The 17,040-nt window shown below is 41.2% G+C and overlaps 1 protein-coding gene across 1 annotated transcript in view; it reads right to left on the bottom strand.

Annotated features, from left to right (window-relative positions):
* LOC124134374 (protein jagged-1-like) overlaps positions 1 to 16,412 on the bottom strand; it is a 49,314-nt gene extending 32,902 nt beyond the window's left edge. The window contains exon 1 of the mRNA XM_046499148.2: positions 15,721 to 16,412. The gene's annotated coding sequence lies outside the window, so the exon portion shown is untranslated. The remainder of the gene's footprint in view (positions 1 to 15,720) is intronic.
* Positions 16,413 to 17,040: the final 628 nt, after the last annotated feature.

Below are 17,040 nucleotides of genomic sequence, written 5' to 3'. Positions count from 1 at the left end.
TCATTATGCTATCATCAATGTCGTCATTCATCACCTTTACGTAATTTGCAATACTACTTGAAACGACAAACAATACATCAAAAAGACATTTTAAGCAAATAATATGACACCTAATCGAAAACATGTTGGCCCAAAATCAACTAATTACCTTATTGCGACGTACCCATGCCCGAGTTTGAAACTTTGAAAACGACATCCGAAGGTTATTAATGATTAGACACTTCAGTTTCAATTAAACGTCTCAACGTCATTCGTAAACCGACGATTGCGCAAACGCCTGTCAGATGTGAAGTCTTTGACACTCAAAGGTCACTAGGTCGGCCTGACTTATTTCCGATCTGTCTATAGTTTATTACGAAATCTTGGCACCAGTACACAATAATCTATCAACCAGTCCTACACCAGAATCCTTTCATTGAGAGAGGTTCTGCGTCTGAAACAAACACATCTCCCGATAGCATCACTCCCTGTCTCCGTATCTCACAAGGAGGAGTAAAAATTAGGTCATTGTGACGTTATCTCTGATTGGCCAATCTTAATCTCGTCTGGTCGCGTGCCGCAGCGAGATCTCGTAGCGGCATACAGGAGTCTCTTTGTCAGTATATTTGTTGTGTGTCTCTTAAACTCGGCGATAAGACCGAAATCAATTAGACGAAATGAATGTACAAGTGGAGCGACTCAATTATATAACGGTCACGTGATACGCGAGCGTCTTTATCTCGTGCGTAATGGTGTACGGGATCCACGATAGTAGTGTACTTCGGTTTAGACATCATGATGTTTAACAATTTGATAAATATCATTCTAATTAACTGAGTTGAAAATCAGAAATGTACGACATATATTTTTTGATCATGTCGTTAACGTGACTGCGCCCGTGTTTCTTGTCAATGTGAGAGTACTGATATTTTAAACTATAGGTTTGTGTTGGTTTATTTATCAAATATTATCATTATCAACGATTTTAATAAATGAAAATGTGATTTTCCTCTTAGAGTTTCAGAGCGGCTTATATCATATTTACTGATGTAAAAGTTGGTTACAGATGTAACAGTGACAGTGTTTGACGTGAGTGATTGAATTGTTTTCAACGCCGTTTTATGTTTGTTTGTTTGTTGTTTAACGCCGCACTCAGCACTATTCAAGCTATATGGCGGCGGTCTGTAAATAATCGAGTCTGGACTAGACAATCCAGTGATTGACATCATGAGTATCGATCCACGCAATAAGGATACGATGGCATACATCAACCAAGTCAGTGAATCTGACCACCCGATCCCTTGGTCGCCTCTTACAACAAGTAGTCACCGTTTACGGCAAGCATGGTTTTGTGAAGACCTATTCTAACCCGGATCTCAACGGTCACTTTCAACAGTATACCAGTAACAGCTTATTATGGAATGAAAACGGAAAATGTTAAACGCCAACATCACTTTGGGCGTTCTTCCCACATCAAGCTGACACGTGATATTACTAAAACCAAACCAAACTCACAAAACTGATGGTTAAACCGTTCGTTAGTCACACAAAAGTTACGGGTTCGATTTTCCACACGGGTACCACATGTGAAGCCCACTTGGTGTCCCTCGTCGTGATATTGCTTAAATTATGTTATAGCGAATAAAACGATATTTACTCACTCAATAATTAGTTTAAAGGTGTTAGATTGTGAACAATGGACTTTTTCTTATGATTATGGAAATGGTTTGTCACTTTTATTTCCATTAGGCCGACTGTTCGTATAGAATGCATGGGTGTTGATGTGAGGTGAGGTGAAATGGGGTTTAACGTCGTGTCCAAGGTTATTGCACTTATACAGCGACGTGCATGCACGTACGTGTGTGTGTGTGTGTGTGTGTGTGTGTGTTTGTGTGTGCGTGCGTGTGTGCGTGTGTGCGTGTGTGTGTGTGGCTGCTTAGTCAGAATTTTGTAGTGCTAGCACACTGAGTTACCATGCCGCAGTTTAACATGAATACTGTACTCAGACACAGTATGCTGACTCCGAGCCGAGCAGTCCTTGTTTTAGCCCCTTAATGCCGACAGCCAGTCAGCCAGACAAGGGCACACGATGCCAATAAAATGACCACGATAGAACTCCACGCAGCGACATAAACAAAGCTTTTCGGAAGATGAGATCTTACATTTGCAATTTCCGTGCAACATCCTTTACGCATACACGACTTCTCACAAAACAGCGAATACCACAAACTCCTCACATCGCCAGGGGCCACGTTATTACACATATTTCCACCTCCATGGATCAACGGTAAACAGTTCGGATGCAGAGCACATGTGCAACATTTTTGTCAATATCAGCCATCAGCCTTGGGTCACGTGACCCCACATTCTCTGGCTATCAAGGCGAGGCTCGGAAAATGGATTCCCGTTTATAGATTCTCACCTCACGTCTATATTGATTGTGAGTCCGAGTTTGTTATAGTTGGTCAGTTTCATGTGAGGTTCCTTTTCGAGAAATACAACAGGCTGACTGTTTTAAAATGGCCCAGCTGTAACGAGAACGGCAACTATTATCGCCTCGAGAAGGGCATAAACGTTCCATTCCGTTAGAATCCGAGTGCAGAAGATATCCCAAGCCGTGAGTTGTATGAGCCGATTCAAATGGGAGTAGGGTGACTCCATTTATTCGCCCGACGTGTCATCGCACATGTACCCGATGGCGTGGATCGTCTCTCGTGCTCAATCACTGGTTTGTAGGGGTGTCACGATAAATCGAAATATCAATATATTGCTATTGGTAAGCACTCGAAGTCAATAAATCGATTGTTAAATTAGTTTCCGATCAATAGTATCGATTTCAGTTAGGAATATCGATAGTTTCGATAGTACATGCAATGCTGTTCAATTTTTTTTTTCTTTTGATCGTGAGTGGTAGTAATTTACACATGGTAATGTTGAAGTTTCTTTTTCTGCAATTATTAGGGTAAAGAAAAAACAAGTCAGTCATATCTTAAACTTTACCTCTTATTTGTTGTGGTTATCATATTCAAAGGCAACTTCCAAGGTTTAATTCAACTCTAAAATCCATCTAAAATGTTACACTGAAAACTATCGATATTTATCGCAATAGTCGCTTGTAATATCAATAGTTATCGCAATAGTTTCTTTCAATATCAATAGTTATTGCAATAGTGATTTCGAGACCAATACCAACTGGTTTGTGAGGTCCAGATTGGTCCATGGGCCAAACATGTCAATAACGGTAAACAATAGCTGAATTACATGTAATGATTCTTGTAGTTACACCTTTGGGTTTGTTCAAAAATAGGATTTGAGTTTTGAGCAAGGCAAAATTGCTGGTCCGTAGTTACGTATGATTGAAACTTTGAATTTTTTACAACTAGTTGTCATTTTTCCTTCCTCAATATGCACCCTTGAAAACAGCATGTTGTAAATGCCCTTGACCGAAACCCGCCACCAGGCGGAGGGTTTCTAGACAAATTGGTTTCCAGAATTAAAACCGAAAGGGTTTCATTCTTTAACAGACCCGAGGCCCATGATTCTAATTAAATTCATTAATATTATTTTCTTTCCGATAACAGATCTTTCAAAAGTTCGTTACCTCTGTAGTAAAATCACATTTAGTGCAATTAGACTTTTAATTCAATAATGTTTCAAATAATATTAATTTAAGCGCGTAAAAGGTTTAGCGAATGATTGGGTTTGATAACAATTACATTAGAGTTTATTTCATTAACAACTAACTGTAGCTGAAACATGTGATATCTTGAACAAGCAGATTAGTGGGTGATTACGTTAACATGGATGGCACCGTTAGGTTCAAACTATAATAATTTTTAATTTGAAGTTTACACGATACAAGGCTTTTCCATTGGACGAGAAGTCGGTCACATGATCGCGAAATTGACGTTCATAAGTGTATGAACGACACAATTTGACGTTCATACGTTTTTCACGAGACCGTGTTCTTGAAATGACGTAAACACTGACGGACTACTTCCACATTCCTGGGGAAACCCCTGGGAATTCCCTAGCACGAAAACATGCATAAGCGTTCTTTCTGATAATTTAGAACCTTTATTCTTGGTCTCAGCGTTTCAGTATACATTGAGAAATGTCAGAGAGCGTGACTGCATGATTGTTCACGAATATCCTCGCTACGGCCCATCCTAATGAACAAACGAAGAAATGCACGTCTAAACTATCGTAGTATCGACTCCATCCGTGCCTAGGCTGACATTGACCGTCTCCAGCAATCTATGAATTTACCTTTGTGTCTGTTTGACGCATCTTTATTCACCTTTCAATGATCGGCCAGTTGATCAATGATGACTAATACATGTAACCGCCAAAGGTTCATCAACAACTTCGGAAGTCTCTCCAGTCACGTTTATCGTGTCGGCCATTTTGACGTCTTGTACTTGATGTAAATGTATTACGCTGTCATTGTGACTGACTTACTGAGGTAGTTCTTTACAGACCTTTCTCATCTAATGAGGATATGATTTGAACACATGTGCTGCGTAAGATGTTTCTGGAGAGCAAGTTGTGCATCCATACGCCCATGTCACCTCTCTTTTGAGGAACTATTTTACTCCGCGATATAGCTGGTTGTTGTATGGCTGTCAGTGTAAACATGGAGTCACACGTACTAAATAAAATTGTGTTTAGATCTAGGCCTACATCTTTTGAGGTAAGAAATTGTGATAAAAAAATTATAAGAATTATAAGAATTGACCTTCGCTCCGACGTTCATACAGTTTGGCCCTCACTCTATGAAGGTTCATACTCCAATGAACTCACACAAAGTGAAGGTCAATTCTTAAACAACCTAGCTACATGTGTAGCATCATCCGACATGTCAGTTTCAATTTAGTTACAAGTAACATATACCAGATCGAATTATAAAAAAATACCTTTAGGTCACTGTACTTGGGCACTAATCATTTCAACTTGCCGCTATCATCGTCTCCGATGAATAATATTAGTTCAGAGACTGAGCTTCTCTCTTCTGATAACTCCTCGGCGACTGCGCATTATTACAACAATACTAATTAAACCAATTTCCAGAACTCAAGACTGGGCTTCTGTCAATCATACAAATGTGAACAGCACAAGAAGTAACTTTATATAAATTGCCAATCACACCATGGAATTATATTTATAAAGATTTTCAAAGTTTAGCGCCTTACCTTTTGTGTTGCGTTGAAACGAAACGCGTTCTACCTTTTGTGTTGCGTTGAAACGAAACGCGTTCTAAGACTTATTCCAGACATTACTATCGGCGAGACCCATAAGGGTGGGGGTCAAAGGTCGACATGGAATGTAACCAATCAAAACTGCCGACGATAACCACAGTGCCTTCATATATCTGATTTCGCTGAAACATACTCATGTTTCAGAATAACGAGCGCGATGATTGACCGTTTTCGCCAGCCAATGAAACACTATCAGCAATGCACGTGCAAAAAATGTATGCGGATTGACGAATATGATATTTAAGAGATCACCGATGGCCGTTAAAGGATATCTTGGAACCTGATACCTCTGTTTTGTAGGTTTTTATAGTTCATGTGCAAGTCAAACGATTAACTCACACTGGCAGTAGTAAATATGATAACAGTTCCTCTTATTTTGACAGATGTTCTCGTTGTATGTCGATTCGGACTCAAGTATTGTATTCCCGCTGGGAGACATGACAGCTTATACCATTTCAGAAAGTTAATTTCTCGAAGGTAGATTCTGTTGTGCCATGGACGTTTGTTTTGATTGTTTAACGCCACAATCAGTAATATTCAGGTGAATGACGACGCTTGTAAATAACCGAGTATGGACCAGACAGTTCAGTGATTAGCATCATGAGCATCGATCCACGCAATTGGTATGCGATGACATGCATCAATTAAGTCAGCAAGCCTGACCACCCGATCCCGTTAGTCGTCTCTTACGACAAGCATAGTCGACTTTTACGGCAGGCATGGGTTTCTGAAGACCTATTCAGTAGACTTCACACGTAACAACGCAACAGTATTCTGCGTTCCGTCGGTGGCAATAATACGAGCATTGATACGCAGTCGGGGTAGGATGACACACACACAACCAAGCCACCAACACTGCCACCCAGTAGCATAGGTTACTGGGGGACCTGTTCAAGCTTGGATCCCAGAGGGGACAATGGAAGTATTGATGACTGTGAGGCAATTAACAGCGTTTCAGTTCAAGTAAACTGCCGGTGTGTGTGTGTGTGTGTGTGTGTGTGTGTGTGTGTGTGTGTCGGCGGCATCGCGTAAAGAAGTTGTATACGCGACTATGAGACTTCATTAAATGTAGCGACCTTCCTTTATCACCTTGACTGGATTCTCATAATGATTTGCATCGACAACTGCGTTTACGTCTGATTTCGATTTGAGATAACATTACGCATGTTTATTCTCATTTGTATATTTGGCAAAGTAGTGACGTCACTGATCACACTCGTCTACCCCTGAATCTTTGGCAAAAGGACCATTCCTCTTTGACAAGATGTTTAAAATAACACAGAGAATCTATCCCAGCGTCAATCTACGTCTGCTCTAAAACAAAGACCTCACATCTCCCGTCAATTATTATTTAACTGCTAGCAGATCTGTTAAGCGTTACTAATGCTGCTGAGAGCAGGTGGCGGCCATTCAGTTAGAAGTGGTATCAACAGCGTGCATTAGACCACTGTTAACTGAACCCAACTGTGTTGTTATGTAATTCGCTGTAATGTGAACATTTATTTGTTATGGGACATTAATGCTGCTTTTGATGTTAAAACATGGATCGTGTTTGCAGCGTCATGGGTCTTGCTTGTTGGCGGCCGGATTGTGGGTATCTTCAATGGCTGAATGTCCTATTGCATTAACTTGTGAGGAGACTCAGGGATTCCATCAGTACGAACGTGTTGCGCTTTTCAAGGTGTCGCTGGAGACGTGGTAGTGATGGTGGTGGTAGTAGTAGTAAAAGTAGTAGTAGTAGTAGTAGTAGTAGTAGTAGTAGTAGTAGTGATAGTGGTGATGCTAATAGTAATTGTAGTAGCAGTAACGAGATTCAGGGATTCCATCAATACTGACGTGTTGCGCTTTTCAAGGTGTCGCTGTAGACGTAGTAGTGGTGGTGATAGTAGTAGAAGTAGTAGTAGTGGTAGTAGTAGTAGTAGTGATAGTGGTGATGCTAATAGTAATTGTAGTAGCAGTAACGAGATTCAGGGATTCCATCAATACTGACGTGTTGCGCTTTTCAAGGTGTCGCTGTAGACGTAGTAGTGGTGGTGGTAGTAGTAGAAGTAGTAGTAGTGGTAGTAGTAGTGAATGTAATAGTAATAGCAATCGCAACAGAAGCAGTCTGGTTAGGTAAAATGGTGTTTAACGTCGTGTTCGAGAGTATTGCACTCGTGCATGCACGTGTGTGTGTGTGTGTGTGTGTGTGTGTTTGTGTGTGTGTGTGTGCTTGCACTACTCGGACTTGAGCCAGAGTTATAGTGATAACAGGCTGAGGTACTGAGGTAACATGAATATCCCACTCAGACACAGTGTAGTGAATCCGAGCAGATCAGTCCCTAATGCCGAGCGCAGGCAGGGTAATAACAAGTGCCATCTATTGACGTCATTTGGTATGCGGCGGCTGAAATCCACCACCGACCTTCCGTATTCTGAACAGACGCTCTATCCACTAGACCACGGAGGCGGTCCAGTAGTAGTAGTAGTAGTTGCAGTAGTAGTAGTAGTAGTAGTAGTAGTAGTAGTAGTAGTTACTGTAGTAATAGTAGTAGTAGTAGTAGTAGTAGTAGTAGTAGTAGTAGTAGTAGTAGTAGTAGTATTGTTCTTTGTTTTACGGTACCATGCATGGTAATAAGGCTACGCTGGCTTCTCTGCTCGTACACTGGTTCATCAGTTGCAGTAATCATCACTAGATCAAGGAAGGAAGACATCCCCTTCCATCTCCAAATGCTGATCCTGTTTGAAGAGGATCAATATGAGTCAACACCGGTGTTTGTTGGGGAGTCGCACAGTCTGGTGGCGCTACACAGGGGCATGCCCTTCAGGTGAAGTGGGTATTATAGAAATAACGAACGAGATCAAAATATAAATCAGATTGATTCACGTCTAGTTGAAATGACAAACAGAAGTTGATGAATGGTCAGCTAGTGGAGATCAGTGACGACTGGACAATGCAGTGGGGGATGTTACATTCATACCTTCTCAAGGCAAGGGAGTTAAGTGACCATAAAAGTCTAGTTTCCAACCTTGTCGACCTAGGCTAGATTTCGTGGCTCGATCTCGCCACCAGTGGCTATTACCAGTTCTATGTTCTTGTCATTGGCCAATCAGATACCACCTCTCATATCACATGCATTTGATTCAAACAAAATGGCGGCGCCCAGTCAAGACGATTTGATCGATAATCAAGATTTATAATGAAATTAAACAAACGCGTCTTACACCTCGAAGTGCATAAAATCACGTGAGCACGATGATTAATAGCATAAAAATATTGGGAAATGACCCCGACTAAAAAGGAAGTTAGTTATATCGGTCAGTTCGGTATATGCGTGTTCGTTATAAACGGCCCGCCAAGATTATTGGCTTGTCAGCACCATACCCTCCCTGATTGTGAAGTGATTAACATCTGAGACCTGCATCACTTCGGGCTTTCCTCCCACATTAAGCTGACACGCCGTGGCGTTAAACCCAACTCACTCACTCACTCAACTGGTCTTTACACAGGCAATCTGCAACTTCGACTCATTTACCACATACAGACTACAAAGAGGGGAAACCTTTTTGTTAAATAATTTGTTGCACAAGTGAAACCTCGCTCTTATTTTGGAGCATCCATTCCGATAATACAAAAATGGTTCTTACTGTTTATATTCCGTTTCTCACTTCAGTGGTAAGTATTCTCCTTTTATATGCTACGGCGGTCAGATACTTGCATTTACAAACGAATCCCCTCTGTATAAATCACATCGATTGGATCAAGTCTTATAAATGTCATAAATCATGGACAAAGGTTTGATCTCTACCGCGGTCCCTACGCTTCATCAACAGAGCATTTAACCCCAGAGACTCGGGTTAAGACATCAAGTCAACGTGATATAAATCGTGAACAGAACATTACCGGAGTGTGTTTCTTATGTATTGGTTTTGAACGATAGTATTGTATTTGAGCCAACTCTTAATAAAGATGTTTGGTTTGTTTATTTATTGTTTAAAGCCACACTAAGCATATTCAAGCTATGTGACGGCGGTCTGTAAATAATCGAGCATGGACCAGACAATCCAGTGATTGACAACATGAGCATCGATCCACGAAATTGAGATACGATGATATGCATGAAACAAGTCAGCGAGCCTGACCACCCGATCCCGTTAGTCGCCCCTTATAACAAGCATAGTCGCCTTTTACGGCAAGCATGGGATGCTGAAGACCTATTCTAACCAGGATTTATATAGATGTAGATTTACAACGTTGTGCTTTATAATAAATCTGTCTCCTGTTGAGAGAAAACGTGGACAAATCTTCCCTATCAGCTTGAGGGAGTCAAGCCCGAAGTGATGCAGGTCTCAGACGTTTATCACTTTGGAGAAACCCACGAGCGCAGGTATGGTGCTGACAAACCTAGAAACGTAATCGGGACGAACCGGGATTCAAACTCACGATCATAGGTTTCTGGCGTACCTAAGGGACATAACTCTGCATAGCGCATTGGGAACCCTATACGACTGAACCACCCGATCAGCTTGACGTGGAATGTCGTGGTCCAGTAGACTCTCAAGCAGGAGACCTGTGTTCGATTTTAAGGCCGTGTGTGGTGTTTTTTGACAGATCATGAGGCAGCTTGGGGATAATAACACACACTAACGCAGCAATAACACACCCTCACTTACTCTTAATTCATCATACAACATCTTCGAAAGAAGCACTACAACCACCATCCCACGTGATCAATATCGGCGTAAACCGACGGCAACAGCAGTCTACATCAGCAATGCCACACAACCAAGCTATCACCTTCAAATCGTAAACAGTGTCATCTAGCTATCCAAAATTCCTTTAATCTTTCCTCATATCGAAAGCGGCCAGTACCAGTTCAACGTGGAGTTAATTGCCTCTACACAGACGCAGTTATCCGAGCGAGCTGATTACAGTCTATTAGTGAAGTCATTAGCCATTAGCAGCGCTTCCTATCACAGACACGGATCCACGAAGGTACATCCTACCTTGATAATTACAGCCTTTCATCGCCCGCAGCTCACGGATTGCATTTAAAAGCTTTAAATTGAATTCTGAGATTCTAGGATCTCTAAAAACAATCAGTCCTGACCGCTGTTGAGGGTTGCTGCTTGTATCGATTGGCTGAAATATACATGCAGCTATTTCTGGTTCTGTGATGGACTTGTCGTTGTCAATTACTTGTGCTGTGTTTCTGTGAAATGTGTTTTGAAAAACATGGCTCTTCCAGTGCAAAAGGTTGAAATATTTTACTGTCATATATAGAAATCTCATTTAAAAGTGATGATAAACGTTTACAGTAAATATATAATCAACTCAAATAGAAACACGGAGATGTTGCGGTGATATAAATGGGACGAATAGTAAAATTATAAGATGAATTAAGTTTTAATTAGACAAAATTCCATTTTATCTCATATAGCAACATTTACCAAAAACGCAACTTGCAATAACTGCACGAACTTCTCTGGAAAGGACATAACACGTGGATCACTCTATATTACCAGAAGGTTTAAGAGCCTATCAATTGATTTATTGGACTTCTTGTCATCTGGTCTCAAATAATAGATGTTAGTTTTGTAGTTTTGGTTATATTTTGACACAACAACACCATGTCCTGTCTACCGTGGGGAATCCGGATGAGGGCAGTCTGTCCAAATGAAGGAGGATGGAGCATGCCACGAGCTGCCAGGCACCTTGGTGTCCATCCTTCCACAACTTACAGGCTTCAGGAACGTCATCAGTCGACCAACAGTGCAGGGATCGACAAGAAGCGGCCGACCGCGGGTGACGTCGGATAGACACGATCGGCACATAGTGATGTCACATCTACGCGATAAATTCCAACGTGCAACCGCAACTTCTATGGCTAACGCGTAACTCAACAGTGGATCGAACCCCGGACCTTCCGCTCTCCGGGAGGACGCTCTACCAGTACATCACGGAGGCGGTCGCTTTATACAGTGTTCCGTTATGTCACGGTGTCTCATATTGTCGTGTTAAGAAGGCCCTTGGAAAGTAGAGGTTTACCATTTTGGTTAAACCCACGAGCACGGGTATATTGACGACAAAATCGAACCGACGATCGTAGGTTTCTGGCACGACTAACAGGCTAAAGGAGAGCGAATTGCTGTGCCAATTCAGCAACCCGTGACCCTGACTAAATTGAGAATCGGGTGACAACAGTGTAACTGCCGTGTCATAGTACCCCTACGACGGATCCTTGCTCGTGCTATCAACCACTGGTTTTCCCAGCCCAGACTCAACTACGTATATGCCTCAGTGATGGCGATGGGTTTAACTGAGTGTCATGTAAAACAACATTCAACGCAACTACATTGACAGAAACATATGTTCCCTGTTTCAAAAGGCTCCATTTTACAGGTACTTTGAGCTGACAACCTACAAGTGGCTAAAAAGATTTAAATGTGTTTCATTTAATGTGCGATTTTGGTTTAACGCTGCTTTCAACCATATTTCAGCAGCGTATCTTAGAAGCCAAATGTGAAAGTCTAAACGCAGGCGGTGAAATCCACGACGACAATGCGTCAACACCAAAGAGAGGGTAAAGCTGGGATTCGAACCACGACCAGGAAATGGAGGGCTGCTTTATCTTTATTCAACGGTCTCGTTGAACACGACACTTGTATAAATACAGTTCATTCAGCAGTTAAAGTGTCGCAGTCATCTCGTGTTCATATTGCCATCATCTTAATACAGTTAAACCCTGACAATCAGGACATTTTCATTTCAACTGAATGTTTCAGTTACAAATATCCTTGGTAACGCGAGTGAATGAGTGTGGAATCGAACACAGGCTTTCGGCATGACGATTGAACGCTTTAACTGCTAGGCTACCCATGGATCTACACAATTACGATGTCATGCATCAACCAAGTGAGCGAGTCTGACCTCCCTGTTCCCGTTAGTCGCCTCTTACGACAAGCATTGCTGAAGGCTTTGAACCGGATCTTGACTGGAGCTGAATAACGGGACCGAATTAACGAGGCTACACTGCATATACAGCCGCTGTTGTGTTTGACCTTCGTCGGAGTATAACAGTACTTTTACATGCTGAGTTTGTATTTTCATCTGTGTATCGAAAGGGGCTATTCTGAGTCTGTTATTTCCGACTCTCAAAGCCCGCCAGTGTCAACACCCATTACTGCCAATCTTCAAGCGACTTATAAACCACGTGTGAGGATATCCTGATATATGCTTAATCTAAGGTGGCCACTGAGTCGGTACCGCCAAACCGCCAACATCCCATGCCAGACATGGAACGACAAAGAAAGGAAACGATGTGCATCTGGTTAAAAGAAATAAAACGCCTTTTCACAAATATCATTGTTCTTACAATTAAAATTGATTTCTGGAAAACATATATCATGCCTTAGATCTTAATGATAAGCGTATCTTTTTCTTCAAACGGGATTTAATGACAGTCTGGAAGGTGTTGATGCGGGACGTCACGGGTTCTACTAGATTGGGACAAAATACATTCATTTCAAAAGATACTGGAAGACAGCAAATATTTCAGACGTCCAAGTGGTTCAAATGAACAGTGAAAGACGTTGACCCTTATCACGCGCGGTGAGGTGATGTCATTGAACTGCCAATCCCGGGTTAGTGAGTCAGTGAGTGAATTAGATTTAAAGATGCTTTGAAAAGTATTTCAGTTGAAGTAGCATGAAAATTCTAAATGATGACGTTACATTCATTTTTTTTATGTTTACGATTGGTTTGTATGTTGTTTAACGCCTCAAGCAACAACCAAGTCAGCGAGTCTGTCCACCAGATACCGTTAATCGTCTCTTACGACAAACATAGTCGCCTTATACGGCAAGCATGGGTTGCTGAAGACCAATTCTACCCCGGGTCTTCACGGGTCTCTTATTTTATAGAGAAAGCTAGTATCAGGATACGACTCACATATTAAGTGTAAATGTTAATGTTAAATGCAGTGTGGTTTTGGCAAATTGATCATAAACACTAACTGACTCGACACTAGAAACAATTAACGATGTATTCGACATATAAATATATACAAAACCATGACAGTTGCGTCTTCATAGTATTTAAACACACACTGTGTCAACTGTAACACGTGCCTATACCTTGAACGCCTTGGCATGTACAGAGACATATTATGTATGTTCTCGCCGTACACTGTCGGTATGAGTGAGTGAGTGAGTGAGTTGGGTTTAACGCCGCTTTTAACAGTATTCCAGTTATATCACGGTGTGTCAGCTTAATGTGGGAGGAAAGCCCGAAGTGATGCAGGTCTAAGACGTTTACCACTTCGGTGAAACCCACGAGCACGGGTATGGTGCTGACAAACCTAGAAACATAAATGGGTCGAACCGGGATTCGAACCCACAATCATAGGTTTCTGGCGTGCCCAAGGGACGCAACTCTACACAGCGAATCGTGGCGCCTCAGACGACTGGGCCACCCGTGCCCCCCTGTCGGTATGAAGGGTTGCTCATTGCATCAATCACTGGTTTGTCTGATCCAAACTTGAAGAATATAAATCCGTCGCGATAAAACTGTTCATGATTGTGGAATAAAACAAGATTGTAACCATCCGGTCTTTTAAGTCGATTTTTACATCATGGTGCACAGGGACCCATTCTACCCTAGAATCAACGTTCAAGGAGAAATCTTCCTTTAAGAAAACCATTGGATAAACTTATTTATTCATATCTCAATTCGTTATCTTTTCCGAATTACAATTACGAGTTTACGAAAACACTCGCGGTGTTTGTATCTATAGTCGTGAACCTGCACCTTAGATATTGGCGTCTTAATAATCTTCACCGCCAAAAACCTGCGTGACGTCACATACGCGACGGATAAGAGAGGCAAGTACATTTCTTATCGTTCTTACAAAATGAAAGTTCTTTCATCATGCTATGTCAACCCCCATAGTAGTTGACGGACGTTAACCTCACTTTGAAATACGATATGTGCTCTATGAATATTTGATAATATATTACAATATTATTATTTTCGGGAGTTTCCGTTAAATTACACTTTACGCGAAACAGCAAGATATTTTCTGGAGTTTTTTTCTGATCTTAAACTTTGATTTTAATTTGGGTTTGATACTTTAAAAAGGGTTTACGAAAAGCAATTGTGTCTACAAAATCAAATGTTTAAATAACATGGTAATACTAACAACCACCCACATTGAAATCTTAATAAAACGTGAGCTTCAAAAATATCTCTATATTGACTCTAAAATATACAAAAATTAAAAAAAATGACTAATTTATCAAAATGTTGTTTCTAAAAAGTTATTATGTCGCAGATTTTAGCAATAAACACGACAGGAGACACCAGAAATGGGAACGATATATTGGACACATGTAAAGAGTAGAACCTGTTTTGGCGTGACACATCGATAGTACAACGTGCACAAGCATTAAATAACGGCAAAAATATTTGATAATAACAAAAAAAGGTCATCGTGAAAAGTCCTCCATTGCTGATCTGGACTCGCGCGAAAACAGTCTGTGTCCCTTTTCCCAGTTTCAATTTGACTTTGCTATTTCAGGCTAAACCTATCAGATTGTATTTAATGTGTTTTGTTTCTTGTCGAATTCCGCAGCTCTCAATAATCGCTTGTCAACCAAAACGTAAACCTCTCTGGATGATAAGCTTAGCACGTTTTTTCACCGTAAGCGCATGTCAAAGAGTCACGTGACAGAATTGATCGCGCTGCTCGTGCAGGTGGGGGAAGAGATGTCACTTATTCACAGAGACAAATCCCGCTATTTCGGTATCGACGTTGTCCCCAAGTCAGAAGGTTGAACACTTATAGGCTGAATTCCCTTTGAGATAGTTTTACGATTTTCTGTTGACGAAGCGTTTGAAAACTTTAGCTTAAAATTTCAAATCTAAATGAAATAATCTTAAACTCGACCTGAGACACGGAACGTATGAAGGCGTATTCTCTTAAGTGTAATACAAAGTAATATTTACATGTGACTCAAGATATGATCTGCGGTAAGTAAGTATGTTATTAGGATCGTTTTCTATACAATTAAGGTTTCATATTCAAAATTTAATTTAATATTTATTTTAGAAAATATATTAACGCTTATCAAATAAGCTTAAAAATTGTTTACAGATCATTTTGCCTTATGGCATAAATGTATATGCATACAAATAATGACATACATAGATGCAGTGTCAATGTCCATCAAACACTAAAACTCCACAACACTCATTAAAAAAAGAGAGTGTTTAAAACAGACAGCTTATTATCAGTTACAGCTGATAAATGAAACCATTCACAAAATATTAAAAAACAGGTCGGCAAATTTTCCTTCCTAAAGAAACCGATTCATGACAAAAACAGAAAAATACTTTAACATCAAAGTAGAATTAAGCCATTCATATCACTGTTTATATAATCTCTAATATTATATATAAATGTTTAACTGTACTTTAAAAGTAAATGATTATAGATCTACTTACAGCGATGACAGATGTCCAAGGTACAGATGGGATACAGCAGCTCTCCGCCTTACAACAACCATACACACTGCTTCCAACTTCAGATTTCCACAAATTCCCTCTGTGTCCTTTAACAAGCCGCTTTCAACTTACATCATCAAATTAAAACCAACTTTCCATTCCGACACGACGATTCAGAATTTCCCTCTTGAAGTCTGACGCAACAAACTATGTCTTTCCCAACTGCCCGTCATCAAGTGTTTCCCCAACCTAAAGCCGAGCTCTGTTTTCGTAATAAAAATTACGTTTCGATTTGCTGGCCTGCCTCCAATTCCTGCCGACAAGCTGTGGCTATCCAGGGAGAGCTAGTCAAAGAGAACTCTTTCGTTTGGAAGGCCGGGAATATGTCCGTATTTTCCCGTCCTCGCCCGAGCGCTTCAGACCAGATTGTCAAACACGGCCAGTCGCTGTGTTTCTTGCTACTGTTTGGCGCGCCGATCAGCAAATACTCCCGACGCTTGCACTGATTATTTTATCCCTTGACAGGAGTTTCGAGGCGATTCTTGAAATAATTTTAAAACAATGATCGTCTTGTGATTGGGAAAATTGGTTTGTAAACGGTCAATACCAGAAAGTGCTTTCAGGTAGTTAAATGGAAGTTTTTCTATAAGAATCTCCTGCCGGGAATGCTGCCTTGCGCATCAGAGATGGGTCTGAGAAATCGGAACGCACTGCAGTCGATTGTATCCGCCCTGGGGGTACCGTGTCAACAGCCCGGCCCTCGGGATTCGATAAACAAACAGATGATAGTTTTCTCGTAAGCTAGCGCAAAGGCTTTCATCTACGCCTCACTGTACCGCTTCCCTTCCCGATTAAACGTTACCCCTATGGATCGGGATAAGTGATAGTGTGCAACCGTACCCGCCCACCTGCCTCACCCCAGGAGCCAGGTCACGTGATACCACCTGTCCGCGCATGACAAAGGTGAAATCCATTAATTACTTCAATATCAAACACGGTTTTGAAGGCTCCGTACAAGCGAACCGCCTTACAATGCCTTCGATGACCAGTATTATAACTGACCACTCTGTTATCTAAATCCGACTGACCGGTGCAGATCACATGACCGGGCACGCGCCGTAACAATAATTATTACTCTTCAAACTTGAAGGGGCGATTTGACGACGGCCATCTTGGCCTTTTCATTAACGAGCGTGGAAAAGAAGGGTTTGAAGACGTCAATTCAGAACGACATTTATGACCATTATAACCTCGGGTTTACCCCCGGCTTGTGTGGGAGTGGACCGTGGTCAGTCGGTGTTTGACCAGTTGGCTTTAGCC

Source organism: Haliotis rufescens, unplaced genomic scaffold (genome assembly GCF_023055435.1).
Source record: "Haliotis rufescens isolate VD_foot unplaced genomic scaffold, xgHalRufe1.0.p SCAF_35, whole genome shotgun sequence".
Lineage (NCBI taxonomy): Eukaryota > Metazoa > Mollusca > Gastropoda > Lepetellida > Haliotidae > Haliotis > Haliotis rufescens.
Note: the sequence above shows the minus strand (reverse complement) of the source record. Positions and strands in the feature narration are given on the sequence as shown.